This window comes from Humulus lupulus, chromosome 3 (assembly GCF_963169125.1).
Source record: "Humulus lupulus chromosome 3, drHumLupu1.1, whole genome shotgun sequence".
Lineage (NCBI taxonomy): Eukaryota > Viridiplantae > Streptophyta > Magnoliopsida > Rosales > Cannabaceae > Humulus > Humulus lupulus.
This window is the reverse complement of record NC_084795.1, coordinates 190,975,280-190,995,053: the sequence shown is the minus strand read 5'-3', so window position 1 is coordinate 190,995,053 and position 19,774 is coordinate 190,975,280. Positions and strand designations below refer to the sequence as shown.

Genomic DNA, 19,774 nt, shown 5'->3' with positions numbered 1-19,774 from the left:
TGTTGCAATAAAATGTCTGAGTTCTGAAGTTGTTCTAGATTAACATTTTACAAGTACAATGTGCTACATTTAGTTTTTTCGTAGCTTCTTCTCTTGGTTTGCTATATCTATTGATAGTATTTTATTTTACATCAATAATATTTATTATTCCATTTTTCAAAAGTGAAAATCAAGTTGACAAAGAATAAAAAAAATCTACATGGTTGGATCTCTGTCTATTCTCTAATAGCTGATGGATAAGCTCAAAAGCATTTTCTTATCCTTCTTGAGGGGTATAATGTATGTATATCACTTGTTATGAACCTGTGCTTCAAGTGCATGTTATCTTACTATTGGTGATGCGGAAAAATATTTAGAAAGCAATTCATTCGCACTTACTTTTTCTGACGTCCTTAAATACTTCAGAAATAACTTCAGTAGCTTCTAGAAAGTTGCATGCTCACCAGAAGAAATCTAGGGATGTTATTTTGGTTCCCAAAAATCATTGTGACATTTCTGAAAAGAAGATGGAGAATTCAACAAAAAAAATCACCTTTATGCTCAAGACCTGTTGATCAAGGTTGGTAACTTCTATTTAATAATTCTTAACAATTGTATCATCAACGGTTCTGCATCTTTCTTTTCGTTTGTTAATCGAATAAATACAAATCCATTTTCTACATGTAAGTGATTACATCTCAGCTTGACTTTTTTTTTTTGCATAATATATTCAGGTGGTGTTTCATAGAAAAAACATGCTGCCCCATGCACAAAAGAGCCTCGAACAAAATGACAGCATGTATCTAGCAAAGTTGGGATTTAAAATAAAAAGATAGAGAATAAACTAGTCAAAGAATCATGCACATTGTTGCCATCATCACTTGATGTTAGTGCAGGTAAAGTAATTAATGGTTATGAAATGTTCCTGCTTGATTATTTGATGTTGTGGTTTTTGTATAAACCTATTGGTTCTTAAGATGTTCTGCTGATTAAATTAGTATTGTAGTTGCCTTTAGTAATTGTCCAGCCTGTGTTTATGTAGGTGGTAAAACTAAGGATGTTCAAGGAGACCTGCCAAATTTCCCACTTAGTTTTACCTTGTATATCACATATTTTCCCGCTCCAGATGTAACTTGGAAGTGGGTAACTGATCCTTTAATTTTATTTCTTTAATTATTTTTTCTCTTACTTGAAAATTCTTGAATTTCTAATAATAATAAAAAAATTGTGATGCTGTGAAATCATTCCTTGCTTGAAAAGAAAAATGCTCAGGCATTTTTTTTTGGGTGTAGCACTCCTTGCTTTAAGGAATACTCAATGCTTCTTTGTGACTGGCACTTGTGGTTGTAGTTTTGATAGTTTTTCATGAGGGCCTCTTTGTTGTCTTTGTTGTTCTCTGTTTGTAGTTTTATGTCTTATATGTACTATCTTAGTCTGAGGCTGTCTAGACTGTAATACAGTGTAGGTGATTTCTTATCATCTTTTTTTAATACAATCTTGTTTGGTTGGGATTGAAATGATAGTGTTTATGTGAGAATAGAAATAGAATGGGAAAGAAATATCAATTCTTTTGTTTGGTTGAAATTTTGTTTGGAATGGCATGGACTAACATTACTTTGACCAAAATATCCATATGCAACTATAACTATCATGTAATATGATTTTGTAAGCTGAGTAGACTAAATATTAAAATTATATTTTTGAGTAATTAATAAAAAAAATATTTTGTTGTATTTTCTTTTGAAAATTTTAGAAATCAAACATTGTGGACGCGGTTCTTCGTCAACAGATAATTATATGAATAAATGGGATGGATTAGTGCTAAATGATGAACCGTAATAAGTGAATAATCTCAAAGGAAGGTTATAACTCGTGTACTCTTTTTAGGTGGTTCAAAGGTTAAAATCCCTCTAGTCCACCAGTCAATATTATTGATATATCTCTGGTATTCCTTACAGGGTGTTTCTTTACAAATTAGAAGCCAACCCTTTGCAACACCCAGGGTCTCCATATTTATAGGGAGAGGACACCTGGGTGTTGGCAAAGGGGGTCATCCCGTGACCTTCTTACCCATCATGTCACTTCGGTGACATTCATGATTAATTCCTAAAACTTGACAATGAAGTGTGGTCTAATCAATAGGTAAGGGGGATAATGGGTCGCATGGCCCAAACCAGTCGTGGGGTGCCTGAACACGCACGTTTATGCTGCATGTCTGAGATTTCAGGAATGGAGTAGACATGTGATGTCTAAAATGCGCATGTTTACATTGCATGGTTGACTTTATAAAGGGTCGGACGTGTCAGCTCCAAGTCTTACCTCGAGCCTAATGTAGTCTCAGTTCGTGGTGTCCACACTGTTGACCCGATGCCTTTGAGTGTTCTTACTAAACCTTTGGCTACCTCGAGCTAAAGAGGTAGAGACTCGTAACAGCAGCTCTGGGTAGGTGGCTTCCACGTGGCTGGTAGGATTATGCCCTTTTCCAACTCGCTAATAACCCATGGATATTTAGGGCGTACATTTGCCCCCCAAGCCCCTGCTCATGGCATATGCGTCACCTGTGGCCACAGTGGGGGCTTTTAGGCTTCCTTGTCAACTCTTCATGTCCCACCCATTGTGCTGGTATTGGATACGTGGAGCATCGTGGTTGGAGACGGTCCGTCTTCCGAGAACCGCATTAAATGGCCTAGCCTATCTTCGGCCGTCGTTTCGTCTTTCGAGTTGTGATCCTCGTATCCCACATCAAGACGATTAAACGACCCTCATTCTTTTGCCTTTTACGTATATAAAAGGTTGGCCACCTTTCGCTTGAGCCACCTTTTTATTTGAAATTTTTTCTCATCTTCTTTCTTCTCTCTTCTAAGTTTCAAAACCCTTTTTTTTCCGGTCATTGTTTCAGACGTTCTTGAGTTCCAGACACGAAGGTTCTTTCATGACTCCGGTTCCAAAGATTCCACCAGGATTCCAACTCCTACGCTATTTTAAGTCTTTACGCAGCAAAAAACCACTGTAAGTCCTCTGTTTGTTGTATGCTTTAAATGTTTCCATTTTTCTTTGCTTAGGTAAACTTCCTTCTTAGCTGCATATTGTAGGTTGTTTTTCTTTGTTGGTATTTTGTGCATAGGTTTTTATCCTAGGGGTATCGACCGTAGGAAAGAGAATGCTTAGGAACATGACTCATAGGACAAAATTCTGGGGTGATTTTTCTGGGTTATCTTTTTAAATGCCTATTTGGAGAGGCGAAGGCAAAAAGTTTCTGCGGTGCAAAAACCAGGTAGCTTAGGGGCCACACTTCACAGGCAGTTTTTCCTTTCGAAACTTTCCCTCCAAGGCAAACTTTATCCTGACCCTCCTGACACACAGATCCTGAGCAATCGGGGACCCGTTGGGAGCATAGGCGCGTGTTTATAGAACCTCGTGGTCTCACTCGCAGCGGGCTGAGATTACCTCAGCCCGTGTAAAGGAAACCATTATTTGTGCTTGATTCTTTCTTATGCTTAGGTCGGCTTTTCTAAACTTTCTTCATCTTTGTTCGTTAGGTGACCAGATGGGACCCAGGAAGAATATGCCTAAGAAGAGTGCCGGCAGCTCGTCCTCCCAGCAGGCCAGCAAGGGGAAAGAGGTGGCAACAAACTACCCAATCCCCCACTTCGGTCCCACCGTGGAGAAGGAGGTCGAGGTTGGACCTGATGCCTTCTTCGAGGCCAAGAAGATTGCCTCGAAGGTTACAACCCAGGGGAAAGTCAATAAAATCATGCTTTCCCACAACATCGAGATAGGGAAGGGTTCCCTGGTTGTCCGTCCTCCCCTTGAGGGCGAGCGGAGCTGCGCATCGCTCAATGAGGAGTTCGCAGCCTGGAGCGACGAACACCTCAAGGCTGGGGCCTTTCTCCCTCTGGACCAGTACTTCGCAGATTTCCTGAATTTCGTGAAGCTGGCCCCCTTCCAACTCCCCCTTAACTCCTACCGTCTGTTAGCGGGGTTGAAGTACTTCTTTCTGAAGCAGGAATGGGAGGTCCCCACACAGGCGGACATCCTCTACTTTTTCTGCCTCAAAGCCAGCCCGGACCGACGGGGGCGAGGTGACGGGTTCTACTACCTGACCCGTTTTATCAACTCAGCCGCGGTCATCGAGCTGCCTAGCCACCCCAATGACTTCAAGGATCAATTATTCATGTCAACGGGGTTTCACAACTGCGAATACCATTACTTCAACCGTCCTCGTAAGTTCCTCCTAACTTTAGCTCGCAAGATCGTCGCTGGTTAGTTTCTTTCCATTCGTTATTGACTTGAAAACTATCATGCAGCTATTTTTGCGAGGAAGGCTAAGTCGGTGACCCTTGGGGGTCAGTACGAAACCTTGGCGGGGCTCCCCCCAAGTGAAAAAGACTACCGCTAGCTCGTGTCTGATGAGACGATGCTGGCGTGTAAGTTGATTTCTCTCGGCCAGACTCTGGCCTTGAGGAGGCCGCGGACCATCCCCACAGCTTGCGAGATGGCGCCCATCCCCGAGGAGGAGGCCGAGGATGAGTACGAGGACGAGGTGCCCCTCGTGTGCCAGAAGCGGGCTCTTGAGGTCACCCAGGTGGTCAATGCAGAGCGGACCTAGTCCGGGGCAGAAGCTGGCCCCTCTGGCCAAGGTAATCCTTACTTGTTTAGGGACTTAGACAGGGCCTCCGCAGACCTACGGCTTGCTAGGTTTAACCCCAGCCAACTTGTTCACCGCCATCAAAACGACCCAAATCGCAACATCACTCTACTCCAGTGTGTTGACCAGCTAGTGTTGCATTATGACATGGGCCGCCCTAGGGGTACTGTAATAGTAGATAATACCCTGGCCATTAGGTCGTCCTTTTTTGAGGAGTACGGGACCAACGTTAGGTCGTGGCCCTCCGTCCTGGAGGGTGTAGTAGCTCCGGGTCTTAGGCAGTATGTAGAGGAGTCCAGTCCTGAGGTGGATCCGGACCCAGAGCCTCCTCTCACATGTGAAGTCATTATCTTAGACTCCCCTGTAGAAGCTCCGGGGCCCGAGGTCTTGACAATAGATTCCTCCTCTTGCTCGGAGGGTAGGACCTTTTTCAATACATACTTTAGCTTTTTTGTTATCGAAGTATTTTTACATGCATACTAATGATTCGCTCTTTGTTTCAGACGAGGAGATGTCACAGCCCGGGGACAACGTTTTGCGTTCTATGTTCCAAGGGGGAAATCCTTCCTCTGGGTCGTCCGGGCCCTTGGTGAAGAGGCTTTGGCTGGCCAAGAAAATCGCTGGGACCTCCTCCAAGTCTCATGCCAACGGGAAAAACTAGGGTCCTGCTGCCATAGAGAAGGTGCCTCCACCCCCTCCTGCAGTGGAGAAGATGGCTCCGCCTCCCCCGCGACCTCCTATCCCTAATCGGGAACAGGAGGTACCAACCGGGACATTGTCAGCTCCGACTCCCGGCGTGCGCGTCCCGGTCAACCCATAGGCCTTGGAGAAAATCCCCGAGGTCTTTAGGGGGAAGGTTTATGAAACCGCGACCTACATGGTGGACCACTGCTACAACGCCACCTCGAGGGACTTGCGGGAGATCGAGACGAGGAGCCCCGACCATGTGATGGAGTATTCACTTGGGATGACCCTCACGGTAAGTTTGCTTTACCACTGGTTCTTTATGTTGTTTTTTTTCTAAGGCACTTGCCTTATTATCTTTTTGTCTTGCAGGCGGCTTTGGCTCTCCACCGGAGCATATCTCGGTCCAGGGCCAGGATTGACGAGATCCGGGGCAAGCACCAGGTTGCCCAGGCCGCCCTCGCGTCCACTCACCAACAGGAGCAGGATGCCAAAGCTGCCCTGGCGACTGCCCGGGAAAGCGAGAAGGTCGCGCAGGCCACCTTAGTTGCTGCGAAAGCTGACCTAGAGGCATCTTAGGCCAAGCTGCTGGAGGCCGAGGCTACTAAGGTCACCCTGGACGCCGCGAAGGTTGAACTTGAAGAGGCCAAGGCCGCCCTTTTGGCGGAGAGGGCATCTTCCAGCTCCTCCATGGAGGCCATGCTGTACCATTGTTGGGCCTTCAACCAGGATGGTGACTTTTCCTTCCTGGGGCCGGACGTGTGGGAGTCCTTCTTGGAGAAGTTCAAAGCTCGCCTTCAACAAGAGGCGCCCTCTGAGACCGGGGAAACTTCCACTGCAACCGAGCAGGATGCCGAGGGGTTGACTTCATCGGAGCGGCCTGGCGGGGCTTAGGATTTTTGCTCCTTTCTCTTTTATATTCATTTGTAACTTTATATTACGAGGTTTTTTATCCTCGAGACAATTGATTTCCTTAGATTTATTTAATCTATTTATATATACTTGTGGTTTAACTTAGTTTATGTTGGTGTTATGATTGACATCTTATGCTTTTTAGGAAAAAACATCTGTTAATCAATTTGAACCAACTTCTAAGTCTTAGGACCTGGTTGTACCCCAGGACATTAATTTTAAAGACTTAGTTCGCATTAATCTTTTATTGATATCTCGTGCTTCTTAAGAAAAACATCGATCAATCAACTTAAATCAACTTCTAAGTTTTAGGACCTGGTTGTATCCAGGACATTAATTTTGAAAAACTTAGTTCATATTAATCCTTTATTGATATCTCGTGCTTCTTAAGAAAAACATCGATCAATCAATTTAAATCAACTTCTAAGTTTTAGGACCTGGTTGTATCCAGGACATTAATTTTTAAAAACTTAGTTCGTGTTAATCCTTTATCGATATCTCGTGCTTTTTAAGAAAAACATCGATCAATCAATTTGAATCAACCTCAAAGTTTTAGGACCTGGTTGTATCCAGGACATTAATTTTTAAAAACTTAGTTCGTGTTAATCCTTTATCGATATCTCGTGCTTTTTAAGAAAAACATCGATCAATCAATTTGAATCAACTTCTAAGTTTTAGGACCTGGTTGTATCCAGGACATTAATTTTTAAAAACTTAGTTCGTGTTAATCCTTTATCCATATCTCGTGCTTTTTATGAAAAACATCGATCAATCAATTTGAATAAACTTATAAGTTTTAGGACCTGGTTGTATCCAGGACATTAATTTTTAAAAACTTAGTTCGTGTTAATCCTTTATCGATATCTCGTGCTTTTTAAGAAAAACATCGATCAATCAATTTGAATCAACTTCTAAGTTTTTGGACCTAGTTATATCCAGGATATATGCCCCTTAAGTGATCAGGAAAGGGTCTTTCGTGGTTACTTGACGTTACATCCACAAACATATACGATAATGTAAAAAGATTAACTCTTATTACTTAATAAACAAAAGATGACTTTTCTAACTAAGCCTTACAAAGATATTATTGATAATATTTCTTTAAGTGTATAGCGTTCCAAGTCTGTGGGACTACTTCTCCGTTAAGCCGAGCTATCTTGAAGGTTCCTACTTTCACGACCTCGGTTATTTGATAGGGCCCTTCCTAGTTTGGTCCCAACACTCTGTCCTTGAGATCCTTACCGGCTAGGAAGACTCTTCTGAGTACCAGGTCGCCAACGCTAAAGACGCGTTTCTTGACCTTTGAGTTGAAATAATGAGTGATCTTTTGCTTATAATGCGCGAGCTGCTGCTGTGAAGCTTCTCATTTTTCCTTAATTAGGTCGAGGGACGCGCAAAGCAGTTCGTCATTCTGGTCTTGGTCAAATGCCTGGATTCTATGCGAGGCTACCTTTACTTCGATAGGAAGGACTGCCTCACTCCCGAAAGCTAGGGAGAAAGGAGTATGACCCGTCGACGTTTGATGTGAGGTCCGGTATGCCCATAGTACCTAGGGGAGCTGTTCGGACCAGACTCCCTTGGCTTCATCAAGTCTTTTCTTAAGGGTCGCCTTTAGCGTCTTGTTTACAGCCTCGACCTGCCCATTGGCCTGGGGATAGGCCATGGAGGAGAAGATTTTAACAATGTCGTGCCTCTCGCAGAATTCGGTGAAGAGGTCTCTATCGAACTGCGTTCCATTATCCGATACGATCTTCTTTGGCAGCCCGAATCGGCAGATAATACTCTTGACCGCGAAGTCGAGGACTCTCTTTGAAGTGATCGTCACCAGGGGCTCTACTTCTGCCCACTTGGTGAAGTAGTCAATAACCACCACCGCGTAGCGAACTCCTCCCTTTCCAGTAGGGAGGGCACTAACCAGGTCAATACCCCAGACCTCGAACGGCCATGGGGACGAGATCATCTTCACCTCGACTAGGGGAGCCCGAGAAATTGTGGTGAATCGCTAGCACCTGTCACACTTCTTGACGTAGGAGATCGAGTCCTTTGACAAAGTGGACCAATAATACCCTTGCCTTAGTATCTTCAGGGCCAGGCTTTACCCCCCAATGTGATCTCGGCAAAAACCCTCGTGCACCTCCTGCAATATGGTCTTTGCCTTGCTTGGCAGAATACACCGTAGGAGAGGTAAAGAGTGTCCACGCCGGTATAATATCCCATCTATCACTGTATACCTTGGAGCCTGGTAAAGTACCGGCCTTGCGTCATTTTGCTCCTCGGATAACTTTCCTGCTGTGAGATACTCGAGGATAGGGGTCACCCAGGTCGGTCTGGCGTCGATCATCTCGACCTCCGCCCCGACTTCCTCTATGCTTGTTCTTTCCAAGAACACTACCAGCAGCAGCCCCAAAGTCTCCGCCTCCCCAGAGGTAGCGAGCTTTGCCAGGGCGTCTGCGCTGGCATTCTGCTCTCAAGGTATCTGCCCGATTGAGCCGCGCTCAAATGCGGATAGTTCATTCTTTACCTTGGCTAGGTAAGCAGCCATCTTGGTTCCTTGTGCTTGGTATTCCCCTAACACTTGGTTTACCACGAGCTGGGAATCACTGTAACACTAAATGGAGCTGGCCCTCAGCTCCTGGGCGACCCTTAGCCCAGCCAGTAAAGCTTCGTATTCGGCCTCGTTGTTGGAAGCTTTGAATCTGAACCGTAACGCCGAGTGGAATCGATGTCCCTCTGGGGATATCAATATGATTCCAGCCTCGGAGCCGTTCTCCTTAGACGAGCCATCTACGAAGACCTTCCATGAGGCCTGAGCTGACTCTTCTACGGGATCTTCTCGGAACCCTGTGCACTCTGCCACAAAATCAGCCAGGGCCTGGCTTTTTATTGTAGTTCGCGGTATGTACAGTATCTCAAATTGGCTGAGCTCGATAGCCCACTTCAACAGACGCCCTGATGCTTCAGGTTTCTACAAAACCTGCCTTAAAGGCTAATCGGTTATGACGTGTATTGAGTGGGACTGGAAATACGGCCTGAGCTTTCGGGAGGTAGTAATAAGGCAGAAAGCCATCTTTTCCATCAACGAATACTGGGATTCAGCTCCGAGAAGCCTCTTGCTGATCTAATAGACTGGCTTTTGAGATCGGTCTTCTTCTCGGACTAATACGGTGCTGGCTGCATCTTCCGTGACAGCTAGGTAAAGGAAAAGAGGCTCTCTTGCCGTTGGTTTGGATAATACGAGTAGCTCGGCCAAATGTGCTTTTAGGTCGAGGAAGGCGCGTTCGCATTCCTCAGTCCACTTGAATTTTTTATTTCCCCGGAGCAGGTTGTAGAATGGCAAACACTTGTCGGTAGATTTAGAAATAAACCGATTAAGGACCGCCATCCTTCCTGTTAGACTCTGAACGTCTTTTCACGACCGGGGTGAGGGCATCTCGAGCACTGACCTGATCTTATCAGGGTTCGCTTCTATTCCTCTCGTATTGACAATGAAACCCAGGAATTTTCCCGACGCGACCCCGAAAGTACACTTTTGCGGGTTTAGCCTCATGTCGTATTCTCTCAATATCTTAAAGCATTCTTCCAGATCGGAGACATGGTTATCGGTAGTTTTTGACTTGACCAGCATGTCGTCAACATACACTTCCATATTTTTCCCGATCTGATTGGTAAACATCCTATTTACCGACCTCTGGTACGTAGCTCCTGCATTTTTCAGCCCAAAGGGCATGACCTTGTAACAATAAACATTGGTTGGGGTCATGAAGCTAGTATGCTCCTGATCTGCTGGACTCATGGCGATCTGGTTATAGTCAAAGTATGCATCCATAAAATACATAAGCGCGTGCCCCGCCGTGGCATCTACCAATTGGTCGATCCTTGGCAAGGGGAAGCAATCTTTGGGGCAGGCTTTGTTCAGATCGGAGAAGTCGATGCAGGTCCGCCATTACCTGTTGGGCTTCGGGACCAACATAGGATTGGCGACCCAGATCGGGAACTTTGCTTCGCGGATAAAGCCGCACATTAAGAGCCGGGCTACTTCCTCCTCTAGGGCCTTAGCTCGGGTTGTTCCTACGCGCCTTTGTTTCTGGGATTTTGCAGTCACGCTTTTATCCAAGTGGAGGGTGTGCATGATGACGCTCGGACTGATCCCTATCATGTCTCCATGATACCAAGCGAACACATCTAGATTTTCTCACAGAAACATAATTAGCTTCGCCTTCCTTTCGCTACATATATTTTTCCAGAGCTTTACCACCTTTGAGGGGTCTTGCGGATCGATGTTTACCTCCTCGAGCTCTTCAATGTCCTGGAGCTCGGATCTATCCTCGCCTACTCTGGGGTCGATATCATTATTTAAGATGATATTCTCCCCTTTGGCATTCTGAGGTTTTTCAATCTCAGGACTAGGCACAAGTTCGTGAATTCCTCATTCCCGCCCTGGATGGTCATCGTCTGCTGCCTGGGTTTTGATTTTCCCTTCATAGAAATGCTATTGCATTCCCTGGCAGCGATCTGATCACCTCGGACCGTGCATATCCCCAAGGAAGAGGGGAATTTTAGCGCGAGGTGGCGAATGGAGGTTATTGCTTTGAACACTATCAAAGTAGGTCGGCCCAAAAAAGCATTGTACACGGCAGGACAATCGATGACCACAAACTCGAGGAGTTTTGAGACAGTCTGGGGTCCCTTTCCCAAGGTAATCACCAGCTCGATTGTTCCTATTGCTGCTGACCCTTCTCCAAAAAATCCATATAGCATCATGGAGGTGGCTTTCAACTCGGTGACAGATAAACCCATCTTTGCCAGTGTAGACCGGCACAGCAGGTTCATCGAGCTCCCATTATCGACCAGTATCCTCCTAACTCTCTGGTTAGCGAGCTGAGCGGTTATGACCAGAGGGTCATTATGAGGGAACTGGACATGACTGGCATCTTCCTTGGTGAATATGATTTGTTGCCTCTCCAGTCGTTGCTTTTTGGGTAAATGCTGCTCTAGGATGAACTCCACTCCATTATGAGCTTTTAGTTCGTTGACATATCTCTTATGGGCACATCTGCTCGAGCCGGCCAGATGGGGGCCTCCGGAGATCATGGAGATCTCTCCTCCTATCACAGGAGGAGGGGTGTCCTGATTTATATGAGACCCGGGCTGACCTATCGGAGCTTCTGGAGCTGGTTGACCGGCGGGAACTCTATTCTGCACATATTGAGCCAAGGGTCCAGCTCTGATGAGAGTCTCAATCTCATCCTTCAGATGCCTACAATCATCAGTGTTGTGGCAGATGTTGTTGTGGAATCGACCAAACTTGGAGGGATCTCGTTTAGCCTTCTGATGCTTCAAAGGCGCCGGCTTCTTCTAGGGGAGGCGAGCAGAGTTCGCTAGGAAAATGTTCTCCCTAGTGTTGGTGAGCTCGGTGTAAGTCGCATAGATTGGCTTAAACTTTTCTATGAACTTGTTCTTCTTCGGGCTGTGCTGGCCACCTTCGTTGCTCCCTTTTCTCTTGCCTCCACCCAACTGGTTATTCTGTGTAACGGTTTAGGTCGCTGTTACGACATCCGTTCCCACTCCAGCGGGCTGATCAGGGGATTGGCTGGTTCCTGCGGCTGATGTTCGCGCTTCTTCCAGGTTTATCCATCCCTGGGCCCTATTTAAGAATTCATTCACGGTGCTGACACCTTTTCTTTGTATCTCTTCCCAGAGTCCGCCTCCAACGAGGATCCCAGTCCTCAAGGCCATAAGTTTGGAACTATCATCTGCGTCCCTGGCTCGAGCCGCGACATTTGCGAATCTGCTTAGGTAAGCTTTCAAAGGTTCGTCGGGCTATTGCCTTACGTTTTCCAGGGTGTCGGCTTTGACGCGGGCGGCCTGAGAAGCTTGGAATGCCCTCTTGAAGTCGGCAAAAAAGGTTTTCCACGAGCTGATGGACTGCTTTTTATTCTGTTTGAACCATTGCCTGGCCGGCCCAGTCAAGGTGGAAGGAAATATTAAACACCTCAGCTCGGGACCGATGTTGTGGGCCATCATCAGGGTGTTGAGCATACCCAAATGATCTGATGGGTCCCCGTCTCCATTGAACTTGGACAAGTGAGGCATACGGAAACCAGGTGGATATGTCGTGGCTGCTATGCTGGGAGCGAAGAGCTCAAGTTCGTCCCCCGAGTCGTACTCATCTTTTTCTTTTTCCAATAGGAGCTTCCTCATCTGCTCCTCCATCTGAGCCAGTCGCTCCAGGGTTTGGTCCTTGCTTCCTTGGTTGTTTTGGGGTTGTTCAACAGCTCCAGTTCCGTTGTACGTGTTAGGCGAGTTATTGTCCCTCCTATCTTGAGATAGGTTATGTGGGACATTCCCGCTGTCACGTACTTCCGACAGACGCTCCCCTTGGTGAGCATGACTACAGTGTCTAGCTGGGTCTCCCCTTTGAGAGCTAAGGCAATCTTGGAGGTCGGCCCGAGGGGTGGCCCGAGGGCTTTGAGCCGAACTCAAACGATGGCGCAGGTCTTCGCCGGACCTGCCACTTCGATTACCCCCGATCCAGTAATTTCCATTTGAAAAACTCGGAGCCCGCCACTGAGGGTGAGGATCTGGGATTTCCTTGGGCACCCGGCTGCAATGGGAAGGTCCGACAGAAGGAGGATTTCTCCTGCTGCTCCCATGAGACAGAATGTCTCGGACTGGATGGGGAGGAGATGGGTATCTTATTGGTGACGGAGGATGTCTAACTGGTGACACGATCCTAGTCCCGTCAAGGTGAATTAAGCTAGGTCGAGGCCTCTCCGCTCTACCATCCCCCGCGCCCTGGGCTCGGTGGTCTGATCGTGGTGCAGGTCGGCCGACCAAGGCGGGCTGTCATCGCGAGCCCTCCCTGGATCTTCTTCGCGAGCTGCCTCGGGCCCCCCTGGGTGTACTCGAGGGTGGAACTAACCTAGGAGTTGTGGTTCGGACCGATCAGCTGAATTGCTGATCGGCCCTAGGAAGTTCCTCAAATACAGTTTCCTGGTGGTGTGACGTGGGAGCAGAATTTGATGTCGAGGGTCTGACCGACCGACTGGGCCTGGACCGGTTACCCCGGTGGGACTTATGAGTCCCACCATGCCTCTTTCCGATGTTAGCGTCAGTTGTAAGAGGGGGTAATCGGGCCAAAACCTCTTCGATCTGCTTGTTTGCTTTTGCCAGCTGACTCCTCAACTGTGCATTTTCCATTTCTACCATCGTGTAGAACTTAGGGTTCAGATTGGGCGGCCGGGAAGCCGAACGTCTAGTACCGTCTTGGTACATTGCCTGCTTTCCCGGTCGCTGTTGAACCTCAGGGTTTTGCTCATCGGATATGGCGGCATGGTGGGCCTCCTGCCCATCACGTTGATCTGCTTCGTTACCATGCCTTGAGCGAGTAACCACCATGGTTGGGTTTTTTGCAATAGCACCAATCTAAAATCCTCTCAATGAAAGCACCAAACTATTGACGTGGTTCAAAGGAAGGTTATAACTCGTGTACTCTTTTTAGGTGGTTCGAAGGTTAAAATCCCTCTAGTCCACCAGTCAATATTATTGATATATCTCTGGTATTCCTTACAGGGTGTTTCTTTACAAATTAGAAGCCAACCCTTTGCAACACCCAGGGTCTCCATATTTATAGGGAGAGGACACCTGGGTGTTGGCAAAGGGGGTCATCCCGTGACCTTCTTACCCATCATGTCACTTCTGTGACATTCATGATTAATTCCTAAAACCTGACAATGTAGTGTGGTCTAATCAATGGTAAGGGGGATAATGGGCCGCATGGTCCAAACTAGTTGTGGGGTGCCTGAACACGCACGTTTATGCTGCGTGTCCGAGATTTCAGGAATTTAGTAGACACATGATGTCTGATATGCGCACATTTACATTGCGTGGTTGACTTTATAAAGGGTCGGACGTGTTAGCTCCAAGTCTTACCTCGAGCCTGATGTAGTCTCAGCTCGTGGTGTCCACACTGCTGACCCGATGCCTTTGAGTGTTCTTACTAAACCTTTGGCTACCTCGAGCTAAAGAGGTAGAGACTCGTAACAGCAGCTCCGGGTAGGTGGCTTCCACGTGGCTGGTAGGATTATGCTCTTTTCCAGCTCGCTAATAACCCGTGGATATTTAGGGCGTACAAACATATATAATACATTTTGGAAAAGGGATATATTTTTTTTAAATCAAAATGAAAATTGTCGCTGCATTTTTAAAAAAAAAAATACTTTTAAGGGCATGCAAATTGAGTCCTAAAATCTTAATTTAAAGATACTTAACAGAATCTTTTAGGACTCGCATTGCGAGTCCTAAAAACTTACTTAAAGGCACCCAACGAGAGTTTTTAGGACACACACTATTTTGGTAACTTTGAATTATCGCTAGCATATCTGATGCTCAATGTTGTCACATGCCATTAATCTATGCTTCTATATATGTACGTTTTAGCAATAAAAATACAAAGTAAAATATATTAGTTAATTGTTTAATTATATAAATATAATACATAATTTTTTTTAAAAAAAATATGTGTTGTTTGATCTTACTAAGATCTATTTTTCTTATATTTCCATACTTAACACATGAGCAAGAAGTAAAATTTGGGTCTTTAACATATTTCGAATAAAATCTTAAGAACAAATCGACTTCGGTTATATAATCCACGGATAACAAAACTAAATAAGCATACAATTGAGCATATATATATATATAACAAAGCTAATTCTACAAAAAAAAAATTGCAGCATTTTCCCTATATTAGTTGCATAAATATTTGTGAATTTAATCAAACCAATCAAATAAGCAATATAAGAATATAATACATAATTCTAGATAAAATTGGACAACATTTCCCCTATAATAGTGATCTAACTATCTATGAACAGCAAGTCAAATGTTTTAAACATCACATAATAAGTTTCTTCCTTATATCTCAACAGTACACAAATAAATTTCCCAAAACCTACTTCAATAAAACACACAAGATCTCAACCTTCCATTATTTCCACAACACACAACTTTAATCTCAGAACCTACTTCACTATGGATGAATATTTAAGATATTCAAACTTCTCTAGCACTTATATAATAATTAAAAAAATAAAAAAGAGAATCTACATAACTCTTGCAATTAACAATATGCTTCTTGCAACTAATACTCTGATTCATAATATGCTAATTTTCATATACTTACAACAATGTGGTACCTAAAATTACAACAAACTCATATTCTATGTTCAAAATTTTTATTATTGAAGATATTAAAATATATATACTTATATTTTTGGATTTTATATTTTGGAATTTATTAAAATAAAAAAAAATACTAATTTAAATTACATATTTTGACTAAAACAATAATATTTTTGTCAAATACTAACAATATGTTAATATCTCAAGAATCATTCAAAACAAATTTTTTTAGGAAAGACACAAATATCACGGTGCTTGCACTTTTATTGGCATATAGCATTGAGTAGAGTATGAGTTTTGGGTTTGTTACTTATTTAATTATCAAGGATCTTTGGTATATTTTCCAGCTAAATAATTTGTGGTTAGAAAATAGTGTCTTACAAGTAAGCATTAGTCTCTTATTTATAGAGTATTGAGACACCATTTGAATTTCAAATTCTACCAACCCCTCATGGTTGTTACCAATGTTTAATTGGATATTTATGGAATGAAAATGAAGACTTGAGAGTTACTTGGCATGTTAAAACCGTTCAATATGGATAAAACTAAAAATTGGAATTGGCTGCCAGCACCGCAAACCGTGGCTGCGGGCTCCTTGTTGGTATTAAATATGAAAATCAGAATACACAGCGAAATATGATCTTTTAAAAATTTATTAATACCCGCCCATATCATACATATATATATATTAAGAAACACATAAAAGGAATAGAGATTACCTCTCGTAACCTATCAAGTGTCCTTGAATCTTTTCGTATAAATCAACGATATTCCTATCCTTTGTGAAAGCTCACACTTTAGCCTTCCAAGTCAGTCCTCAAACACACCAGGACATGTGTGGGCACGTAGGATTCAAATGTTGATTTAGACTCTCTAGATGTACTCAACACATGAGATCTAGAGAGGATTGAGAAGAAATAGGTTATAGAAATTTCTAGAATATCACGTTTAGGAAATTTCATCGTTTCTTTTCTTGAGAGAGTCTGATAGTAAAAAATAACTTATTAAGCTTCTTCTGAAAGTATAGCTTCTTTCAGGATTATAAAGATAATTAACTAATTTAATTATTCTTTATTTTATTTCAAATAAAAGTGATCAGTTACAACTTATTTAATTATTTAATTTAAATCATATTTAAAAAATAATTATTAAATACCCACACCTCGTGTCCCTCAAAATATAAATTCAGGATGGAAACAACCAATGCCAACCTTGCGCCTTGCGCCAAAGGTCTTGTGAAGCACATTCCTCGCCTATGGAGCCTCGCCTCATGCCAAGGGTCTCACTAGGTCACCCCTCGCACCTGGCATAGCGTCTCGCACTGAGGGCCTGGTGGGGGTGCATGCCTTGCCCATGATGGTGTGCCTCATGCCAAAGTTCTCGCAAGGCTATCATACACATCAAATTTTGCACCTTCCAGGTCTCGTAAGGCACATCCTCACCTACAGAGCTTCACCTCGCACCAAGCATCTTGCGAGGCCACCCCGTGTGCCCTGTCTTGTATCTTGCAGGTCTCGCGGCACAACCTCGGCTACGGAGCCTTGCCTAGCACCAAGCGCCTGGCAAAGCCACCCGGTGTGCCCCATCTCACACTTTGCAATTCTCGCGAGGCGTAGTCTCACCTACAAAGCCTCGCCTTGCACCAAGGGTGTCGTGAGGCCACCTCATGTACCTAGTCTCGAACCTTGCGTCAAAGGTATCCGAGGCACAACCTCTCCTACGGAGCTGCGCCTCACACCAAGGGTGTTGCGAGGTCATCCTTCATATCTTGTTTCACATCTCGTGATGACCGTGTCGTGAGGCACATGCCTCGCCTACGATGTCGTACCTTGCGCCGAGGATATTGCGCCTATGGTCCGAGAGGCCCCTCGTGTCTCATTTTCATAGGGCCTTCTTGCGAGATCCTTGCCTCCCAGGTATCTTGGAACCGTGTCATCCATGATAACATATAACGATTTCAATGCTTGATGCTCGTAGGAATAAGGTACCTTATGAGGGTGAAAACCTACTCGAGGAGCTCGTACAAGTATGAAATGCACCTACAAACCAAGAGGAGTTGGATTATAGACACGATGTCCACGCCAGACAAGTAGCGACAGTATAAGAGTGGTACATATTAAAGACTCTCCCATCATGCCTATGAGGTTTGTACCCAACAAGTAGTGGAGGTACAACATGGTACCAAGGCGGGAGTCCTTTTGCAAACCCCTGACATGTACTAAAGCCGACCACCACTCTCCCTGCACCACTACCACTTGTAGTCTGCATGTGTAGGGTCTTTTCTACCTGGGACCACCATGTAGAATGAGCCAGTAGTGCTCTTCTATAAATATGACCTCCCTTCACCTGAGAAGGGGGTCAAATTTTTTAGCATTGTCACCACACATTTTTTAGCAATACACATATTTTCTGCATTCTCTCCATTTCCATTCTAATATTCAAGTTTTAAGTCCATTGAGATATTAGAAAGCTTGTTTTAAAATCAGTTAATTTAAGTTCATCTCTCTTATAACTCACAAAATCCTTAATCTATCTTAGTTGACGAGTTCTTACCGTTAATAGTTTGGTGCCGTCTGTGGGAAGGATAAGTGTCAAGCCATTGTTCTTCCATTGATTCTGACAGGGAAAGATGCATGGATGTTCTAAGCATTTGAGAGAACCACAAGAAGTTGAAGTTCACCTAGACGGAGATTAGCTAAGAACCTCCATGAAGAACCCTCCACCTTCTGAAACGTGGGTACATCGGAGGAGCCCATGGCTTTTGAAGATGAAAGCAAGGCTTCATTCCCAGTTGTCCTGCCTGAGGGGGACCATTCAGGATCAGCAGTCACCCCTATAGGTGGCACGGGAGTGTTCTTTTCCCCAAGGCCACGACCAGTGCCGAGCTCCAGCCGACGGGATCCAGGTCGTTCAACGCATAGGCCCGGAAAGAGTCCCCGAGTTCATTCCATGAGCTCAAACTCTAAGGCTCAATTTTATGAGGACGAGATACACGAGTCACACAAAAAGAACCAAATGTTAGAAACCACCATAGAAACACATGAAATAGGTTTTAAAAGGCCTGTTACAGGGAAACTATAGCATACCTCTTCCTAAACAAAAGGAGAGAGGCCATGAGAGGGGAGAGACCACAGTCTACATGGATGATAGGAGGAATCGACTCTCCACTAGCAATACCCCTTGGAAAAAGAAGTATGAGGGTCCTGGGTGTCACAGGCCACCAGCTTGACTCCTCAAATTGACAGAACGTGCAACACTTGTTAGCACACTTAGCTAGTAAGTCAGCATAAAACTCACACCTATGGCAAACAAATCCAACGGTTAGCCACAATACAAGTTTCACACATGTAAGGGCAATGACGAAGCATGAGCAAGCACAAAGCAAGCCATCCAAAGGCAACATCCCACACAACAACTAGAGCATACTACATAGGCAAGTGGAACACGATGGCCCAACAAAGGTGACAAACAAGCAACACATAGACCATAAAGAAAGCATACACAACGAGACATGGATAAACATCATTTATTCATATATGACATTGATAGGGCAAGGGAGTACACAACTTAAGCCCCTATCTGCTTGTGGCCATGGTGCTTCCCTAAGTCACTACGTCACCTCCCCCTAAGGAGCATTCTAAGGAAATAAAGTCGTCGGAGGAACATATATGATTTTCTGCTGGGAGCATATACATAATTACAAAAGTGCCATCCCTTACCCCTAAGGTTACTTGGTGCAAGAGTTGACTAATGATCAAGCACCAAGACATTCTCATACATACAAAATGGCCCCCTAGAGGTGTGTCATGTCGCAGCATGTCACACTCTCCCCCACTTAAATCTTCGGGGTCCTTGACAAATCTACTCCTTGCTGATCTTCAATCTTCTGCATAAGATTGTGCAAGTCCTCCACCCTTTCCCAGCAAATTTCTTAATCTCCAATCCCTTTCCACTTCACCAAAAACTCTTTCTTCTTCTTTCTGTCCATGGCCACGGTCCTCTCTGCTAGGATTTCTTCAGGTTTTCTGCTGTTTCGTGGCTTGAAGATGACTCCTTCTCCGGTAGACTAGTTGCGAGCTAGATCTTCTAGATCTTCATGATACGGCTTGAGGTTGTTGACATGCAAGACCGGGTGTATCTTTGTCCATTGTGGTAAGCTGAATTTGTTGGAGGTTAGGCCCACCTTCGAGATCATTGGAACAGGACCCTCGTATTTGCAGACGAGTCTGATGTCCTTATTCCCTCGAAATCTCAATTGTTCGAGCCTTAGCTTGATCATCACTAAGTCGCCTGCATTTAATTCAAGCAGTCATCTTTTCTGATATGCCAACTTCTTCATTCTCTTTGAAGTCTTCCCCAAATAGGCTC

At 44.5% G+C, this 19,774-nt stretch overlaps 1 long non-coding RNA gene across 1 annotated transcript; it reads left to right on the top strand.

Annotated features, from left to right (window-relative positions):
• The first annotated feature begins 798 nt into the window (after positions 1 to 798).
• On the top strand, positions 799 to 1,712 carry LOC133821471 (uncharacterized). Its single transcript, XR_009887603.1, has 2 exons — positions 799 to 875; positions 1,022 to 1,712. It is a non-coding gene; the product is annotated as an uncharacterized LOC133821471 (long non-coding RNA).
• Positions 1,713 to 19,774: the final 18,062 nt, after the last annotated feature.